The following is a 9,018-nucleotide window of genomic DNA, read 5'->3' on the forward strand; positions in this document are numbered from 1 at the left end:
TAAGGGTAAAGTACAACAACACCCCCTGAGATTTGCTAAAACGACACACAGATGAAACTTAGCCTATTTTGGGACAAAGACACCGCCTCAAGTTTAATATAGTTATCAAAGACACCCCAATGGTGATGAATTGACCTTTTTGCCCTTTGACTTTTATATTGACCAATTTTAATATTAAAATGACGTTTTTAACTTCAACATAAAACCATTTCTTTCATTCTCTCATCTGCTCTCTCTTCCTCCGCCCCCAAAACACCAACACATACTCAGTCTGTCACACAGATACACACATATACACACACACACACACATATATATACACACCCATACACATATTTATATATGTATATACAAATATATATATACACACACACAAGGCGGCGACGGCGAGCCGCTTCTTCTCCACCGTCCACTGACTCTAGATCTTTCAAATCCGACGAGGCCGACTCTAGATCCGTGGCCTGCCTTCGATTCCACCATCGTCGCTGCATATTACCGACCACCATAACATCGCTGCCGCAAATCGCGGCCGCTACGGCAGATCGTTCCCAGTGCTGCGATCTTATGTCAGTCGTCATATTGCTTTCACGGCAGCCTTTGATGCTGGATTGGTGGTTATGGATTTTGGTGTGGTGGCGACGTTGGTAGACCCGTGTCCCACCTTCGATTCTGTCGACCCATCAGGTTGTTTCCAAAACCCACTATGTTCTTCGTCTCTCTCCACATCCCTAATTAATTTATCTCGCTAAAAGACATTGTATTGACCTGCGAATCCAAATACCCATTTAAGATTGAGGCCTCTTGTTGAGGAATCGAACATGGATTTTGCGAGAATGGAATTAGGGGATCTAGATTGAGACCCATCTTGAAGAACATTATGAGAAAACCAAAGAGAAAGAGAAAGAAGAACCAGAATCTTTGGTTCTTCAAAAGCTTCGCCTTTGAGCACTTTGAAGATTTTTTAGGAGAAAGAATGAGAGATTGAAGCAAAGATGAGGAGAGAGAGTTGATTATCTGAGAGAGAACTGAAATGTAACATTACTTTTTTGACTTTGCCATTTCGCACATAGAGAGAGCTTAGGGAGAGAGGCTTTGTTGGTGATGAAATTGTGATGTTAGAAAGCTTTTAGAGAGAGAAAGTAACGAGTTTAGAGAGAGGGAGAGAGTAAAATGGTGTGAGCGGTGGGGATGGTGTGGTTTTGTGGGCTTGTATGTGTTGGTGGTTGCCGTCGGCAAAATATGGTTGTAAGATTGATTGGGTGCCCGAAGGATAATTTGGTCATTTAATTATTTTGATATTTTATAATTAAAATTAATAAAATAGTGAAGGGTAATGTTGGTTTTTCACATGTTTTAAGGCTCTGCTTGGCTTGCAAATCTCATCAGGGGGTGTCATTGTCCCAAAATAAGGTAACTTGCATCTGAGTGTCCTTTTGGCAAACCTCAAGGGGTGTTGTTGTACTTTACCCTAAATTTAAAGTATGATGACCGTTTGATACCATTTCCAAAACCAAAGTATTGTGCATTATTTTGTGCACACATTTGGGTCGCATCATAATTTTGGCGCCGTTGCCGGGGATTGACAGTTTAGTTGGAATTGAATTAGGCATTAGGGGTAATTTGATTATTTTTTTTAAATTACTATTTTCTTACAAATCCCTCTTGTTCAATTAGGTACTTGAAAAGAAGAGGAGGAAGCATTGGATCTTGGCACCATTGTGACGTTGTTGCTAGGGACTTTCGTGAGCTTCCTTGAATTTCTTTTACATATTTGTTTAATTCTCTACATTCTTGCGAAATAGCCTTTGTCGAGGCTGTCACATTGTTTAAATTCTTGTCCAATCATAAGCCCAAAAGGAGGTTATTACTTTCTTGATAGAAAGCATTGGCCCGTGTGGAAGCAATTTAATTTTGTGCATTGATATAACATGGGAGTATGGGAACATCGTATGTGGATGTGGTAAATTGTTGTTGTGGTTTGTTGTTTCTAGGAGAATTCTTCCCATTCTTGACTATCCTACTCTTAATGGAAAACCATTTCTAAGATCTAGGGCATATGGATAATCTAGGTGTGTTTCATTCTCTTAGTGGGTATCCACCTCAAGGTGTGCATCCACCATTGGGAATTCCTCGTCCTAATGTGTTTCCACAACCCAATCAAGTGTGCAACAACCTCCAATAATACAGATTCATCCTCAAGATCGTGTAGTGTATCCCCCAAAATCCTCAATTATCTTTTCAGGATCACTACACTCCCAATAGATACAAGGCACCAACATACATCCAGTTACCAAACTTCCGAGCACAGCGATATGAAATCAAGCCCGCAACCATCCAAATGTGCCCCCCTTTTCTATGGGTTGAGCAATGAAGAACCACATAAACATTTGGATGAGTTTTTGGAAGTTTGTTCAACCGTGAAAATCACAGTTCTTCCAGAAGAAGTTTTCTAATTGAAACTTTTCCCTTTCACTTTTTGGGGAAAAGCCTAAATATTGGTTCACTAACTTGAGAGCAAATTCAATTACATCTTGGGTTCAACTACAATGTGCATTCCTTAAAAAGTTTTACCCTGCAAGTAGAACCAATGCTATGAGAGCTTCTATCTGTGAATTCTCCCAAAATGAAGGAGAACCTTTACATGAAGCATGGGAGCGTTTGAACAATTTGCTACGAAAATGTCCATGTCGTGATATTCTTAAGTGGCAATTAGTTTGTTGCTTCTATAAAAGCTTATTCGATACCCAAAAAGGTATGGTTGATGCTTCATATGGAGGAGCCTATTTAGACAAAAATGAAGACGATGTGTGGCATCTTTTTTATCGCATGAGTGAAAATTCAATGCATCGTTCTTCATCGTTCCGATTGGGCCAAAATTTGAATGAAGGAGGGAAGAAAACTTCCAATCTTTGTCAAATGGAGAGTTCCATGGAGATTGTTGCCGAGGTCAAAAATCTTACTCAAAGGTTTGATAAATTCCTTTTGAGCCAAAACCCGGCAAATCAATCATCGAACTCTTTCCATTCTCAAAGTGTGATGTGCACGACTTACTTTAGTTATACTCACAATACTTCCAATTGTCCTATTGGATAAAGTTTTCTAAGTGAATATCAAGAACATGTTAATGCCGTTTTCATTCATCCGGGAAGTAATCTAAATTCTAACTGCTACAATTCTGGATAAAGTGATCCTAACTTTTCTTGGAGAAATCAAGGAGGAGGTATCATTCCTCTTCTTCTTCAAAATTCCCAAGAAAAACATGTGCCTCCCCACCTTCGAAATGCAAAGTCTCAAGCATACCACTCTCCATCTTATCCTCCTCCAAATTCTTCAAATCATCAATCTTATTCTCATCCACCTCAAAAGCCTCCTAGAAATTCCACTTTTGAGGACAAGGTTTTAGAAGCTTTGGGTGATCTTCGAAAGGAAAATCAAATGTTTCATTCGCATTCTCAATCAATTTCAAAGCTTGAAGCCCAAATAGGGCAAATGGCTCAATCAATGAAAGGGAAATGGCCTATTCAACTCAAGCTTAACCAAAAGGCATACTCCATTTCCACCTTGAGGAGTGGGAGAAAAATTGATAACAAAGTTGAGAGACCTAGTGAAGTTAGTGTTTCGATGCAACCAAGTGTTAGCCCATTTCCCATTCCCAATTCTATTCCTACTTCACTAGAGGCAAGTGGTCACATTAAAGAGCCAATTCCATCATTATCATCTTCCTCCCATGTAGAGAAGCCTTATGAGCTAAAAGCTCCATTTCCTCAAGCTTTAAGATCTACTCCATTTTTGAGACAAGAAGGAAAAATCCATGACATGATGGAAGTTTTTAAACAAGTTAAAATCAACCTTCCTCTTCTTGATGCTATTCGACAAATTCCACCATATGCAAAGTTCTTGAAGGACTTGTGTACTCAAAAGAGGAAGAACAATGGACCAAGCCCAAAGAAAGTGCTTCTCACGGAGCAAGTGAGCTCTATCATTAAGATTAACACCCCACTTAAGTTCAAAGACCCCGGCGCGCCAACCATCTCTTGTACTATAAGGAACCATGAGGTCAAAAGGGCTCTTTTTGACTTAGGGGCTAGTGTTAACGTTATTCCTTACTCCGTATTTCTTCAATTAGGTTTGGGAAACCTTAAGCCAACTTTGGTAGTTATTCAACACATCGATAGGTCTACAAAACAACCAAGGGGAATTGTTGAGGACATCCTCATCAAAGTCGACGAATTCTATTTTCCGGTTGATTTTGTTGTGCTTGACATTGAGCCGGTTCCCAATCCCACTACGTACATTCCTATCATTTTAGGAAGACCATTCCTTGCCACCGCTAATGCAACAATCAATTGTAGGTCCGGCATTATAGACATCTCTTTTGGCAATATGATGGTTAAGCTTAATGTTTTCAACACAAGCCAACATCCCATCGATGAAGACGAATGTTTAATGGTGAATGTCTTGGATGAAATTGTTGAAAAAGCCATTTCTTCAATTCATTCCATTCCTTCTGAAGATCCTCTTGAGGCATGCCCCTCTCACTTCAATATGGATGCATTTGACATTGAAAACTCCATATATGAAGTGAATTCTCTAATGGACTCCGTGGCCATTTTAGACTTCCCGCCATGGAAAAACTCAAAAGAACCTTTTCCTCTAATCGCAAGTACTTTTTCTTATCAAGAAGAGGAAGAAGTGGCAAGTTCGCCAATGGCCAATCCAATTTATGAGGACATTCCTTGTAATATTGAGCTTGAAGTCATTGAGGCGACCTTAGTAAATGAGGAGAAAGTGATCAATGTGGAAGTTGACAAAAAGGATGAAGAGATTGAGTTTCCTAATAATCCAACCGAGTCTTTAAAAGACATTACATTGCCAAGTGTAAGGGTGCTCATTATGGACTTTATTTTCAAGAACATGGATGAAAGGAAACAAATTGTATTTTCCATCATTTCTTTCAAAATCATTCTTTTGGGAGATATATTCATTATTGTGAGAGAAGAACCATTAGGGAAAATAGATAAACGGATCAATAAGGATGTCTCATATCCGATTTTTTATTCTTTTGACTAATGAGTCGCCCCAACATCTTGTTAGAGACGTTAAACACTAGTTTTTCGTAGAGTTTTCAAAAAAAAAAAAAAAAAAAAAGACAAAATTTGCATTTTATTATTATTTTATTTTCTTCTTTTATTTTATTTTTTCCTTTTGTACATTTATGCATTCATAAATTCAAAAAAAAAAAACCAAAAAAAAAATTTCAAAAATATGTGTTACCGTTATGCCCTTCTGCTTGGTTATACATGTTTTCATCTTTTACCATGGACTTGATCTCTTATCTCTTTGCATCGTGTTTTATATTGTTTTGGAATGTTTGATTCTTCTCCCATGTTGATATTTGATGTGAATTGCTAGTGTGGCTATTCCAGTAGGTTTTTTCATCCAAGTTTGGGGGGATATCTTTCCTAATGGATCATTGACAGACTTCATAGTCTTTTCCATCACGGTATACTCTTTCCATCATTTTTCATATTCTCATTGCACATTGAGGACAATGTACAGTTTAAGTTTGGGGGTAAGGTCATCTTGATATCATGATTCATTCTACTTTAAGTTGAGCTTTTAAATGCATGATTGAGATTTGAGAAATATTTGGCAATGATTTTGAACTTTTGAAGTATAGTGCCTTTGAAAAGTAAGTTGTTAGAGTCTAATACTTCTTGTATGCTCTAGCATGCCATTTAGGGGTAAAGTTTTAATTTTTGATATTATGCTTGCTCTTGTGGTCCACATCATCATACTTGTTGAAAATGCTTTGAGAGTTGATTCTAGAATTCTATACTTACACTTGCGTACACTAGCATTCAATTTGTGGGGTACATTCTTAGTTGATTAATGTTTTGGTTATATCCTAATTGAGCTAGTAGACTTTGAAAGCTTTCATTATTGACAAATGACCTTGCATGCTAAATAACAAACCCTTTACAAAGTAATCGGGATTCGTGCCTCATTAAGCACCGAAATCTCGCATGAAAAGTGGAGGGCCATCACAAAAAAAAAACAAAGAAGAAGGAAAAGATAAAGAGAAAGAAAAGAAAAGTGAGTGTTTCTCACCAATGTGGGAAAACGGGAAATGATAGGATAAGAGTTGTTTTGATTTGTAACCAAGTTGATTTGAGCTTGTAAGTCCTTAGGGGTGTCTTTACACCTAATACCCTAAAGCCTTCCGGTTTGGGAGTCATTGACCTAACGCTTGTTAATGGATCTTCTAGAAAGCTTAAGAGATCACTACATTGTACCATACTCTTATCTTAGATCCCATAAAAAGAAAAAAAAAAAAAAAAACAAAGAGAGCATGTTGCAAATAAATTAAATAAACAAGGTTCATTCAATGTCTTAATGATTGACACTATATTTATGTGCTAGTTTGAAGGTAAGACTGTGCCATTATTTTGATTTGCTAAGATAGCAACACATTTTGATGTCGATTCACTCAAAAAGGATGATAAAATTGATTCAATTTGCATGATTAACTAGCTTGATGTGTGGAAGATCATTTTTTCTTACATGATGTTGAAATGTTGAGAATAACTTAGAAATGGTAGAAATTTGCATACTTGAAGTAGTCTACTTTCAATACTTGTTTGATATGTGTATTTGCTTCTCAAGTAAGAAAAAGCCTTTGATGTTTGTGGATACCATTTCTGGAAACCCTCACGAGACTTCACTCGTCCACTGGGGGTAAACTAGGGGTTTAAAAGGCTTGTTGCATATGCTAAACGCAACCGTGATCCCTATGAAAGTGGTATTATCTTTATTTGCTTTATTAGTTTATAGTTGTATATATGTTTGTTGCATTTTCATACTGTAGTTTATTACTAGAGACTAACAAGATCTAAGTTTGGGGGTGTGATAAGTGCTCAAATGTTGCACATTTCAACACCAAAGTTAGGGTATTTTAGTCCTTGCATCTATCTTACTTTCACGTTTTAGTCCTAATTTATGTTTATGTGTATTTCGGGGCAATAAAGTTCAAACGGGTTTAAATCGGTACATTACCGCAATTTTTGGAGTCAAGCAAAGACAATCGGAAAAAAGCTTAGAAAATGGCAAAAAGAGGCCGCAACCCATTGTTCGTGTAGTGCGCTTATCCTTCAAAAACAGTCAATTCTACCGTTTTTCGGGCCTTCGATGATGTTCCCAACAATCAAAAAGCAAACTGATTAGCCCGGGGCCAAAATAGAGTTAAACGGGGCTTAAAAGAGATTTCTAATACTGGAGGATCGATCCCCTACTATTGGCAGAAAGGTGCAAAAAAATACCCCCTGGGGATCGATCCCCCACTGTTCACAGAACTAAAAATGCCCTTGGAGGATCGATCCCCAAGGCTAAGGGATCGATTCCCAAGCCTCTAGCAGCATTGTGGGATTTAGTGTTTACTTGGTTACGGGATTTTCTTATTTGGGTTTATTTTGTGAACTATTGGCCTCCAATAGGGTTTATACTTAAGGGAAAGAAGGACCCATTAGTTAGGAAATGAGTTTTTATTATTTTATTTTTCTGTAAGATATATCGTTCTCTCTGGAAAAAGCGAAAGAAAGAAAAAATTAGGGTTTTGAGAAATATTCAAGGAAGAAGAAGAAGGGGCCAGAGATGGGGATTGGGCTTGTTGACACGATGATCATCTCTTCCATGAGCTAGTTCTTCACTTAAGGCTTGGATGAACCCTAAATTCATGTAACCTAAACCTTTGTATTTCTTTTCTTGGAGAATTAATATATTGTAATTAAATGTATGGCCTTGTGATTTCTTTATATATACATGTTTAATTTGACAAATTAGGGTTTGTATTAATAAATTCTTCCATTGAAATCTCTAGTTGATTATATGTCTATGTATGATTAATTAGGGATTTTATTCTTCATTAGATGATTGAAAATTAATTCTTCCATTGATTCTATATGAAAATTGCATGTCTATGTGTGATTGATTTAGAATTATACTCTACACTAAATATTTCTTGTAGTTGTGTTTAGTGATGGCCATGACATAGTACTTATGTGATATAATTGTCAATTAATTTGATGGATAAAGGCTTAATCTTGATGAGTTGTTTTACAAATTAGCTTACTCGTCATTAGTTAATTGTAGTTAAGTGGGCAATTTGTGCTTGATTATGTTAATCCATGCTTCTAATTACAATTAGTATTATTCTCTTGATTGATGTGTGCTCTTATTGGATACATTTGTGAATATATATGGTGGGTTATGACGTAGTCTTGAATGGGTTTTACACTTTCATTTAATTGTCATTAAGTAGACAACTCATTCTTGATGTTGATAATCTATACTTACAATCGTGATTTGTGATGATAATGTGGCTACATCTATAATTACACTAATGATTTCTGATAGGCGTGTATTAATAGACTTATCGTTGTCAAATACACTCCATTTCAAGATAAAATACCTACAACCATTTAACTAAAAATGTCTAATGGCAAGTAGGGTTGAACCACGCATTCAAGGTGAGTTTCTATTTCCGAATATAGAGATTTAAAAATATTGATTTTGAGATTTGTCACGAACTATGGAAATGAAATTACAACTATAAAACATTAAATACTTGAATGAGAAATTAAATGAGAATGAAACTTGTGGAAATAACTTGCATTAAATTAAATAAAGCTTTAAAGAAAATTACACAAGAAATTAAACTTTCAAAAACTATAACAATTTCTAACTCTCTATTTTCTATCTCCAACTTTCTACTCTCTTTTGAATGCTTCAGAGTCGGCTATTTATAGCCAAAATTGTGTATCCACAATTGTTGCCTTCTGATCAATATTAACTTCTCTGACTCTCTCTTCCTTCACGCCACCTCGCTACACCATACTCTGACATCTTCTTTATCAACCACTTCTTCATCTTTTCTTCCTAACTTCTGACCACTTCTATTTCAACTGCTTTTCTTTTCTTCTCTTTCTCTCCTCATCGTTCTCTTTTTCTTTTTGTAATACC

The sequence above is a fragment of the Cornus florida genome, unplaced genomic scaffold (genome assembly GCF_030987335.1).
Source record: "Cornus florida cultivar Cherokee Brave unplaced genomic scaffold, ASM3098733v1 CherokeeBrave_3.0.0_Hap2_Chr11, whole genome shotgun sequence".
In the NCBI taxonomy this organism is placed as follows: domain Eukaryota; kingdom Viridiplantae; phylum Streptophyta; class Magnoliopsida; order Cornales; family Cornaceae; genus Cornus; species Cornus florida.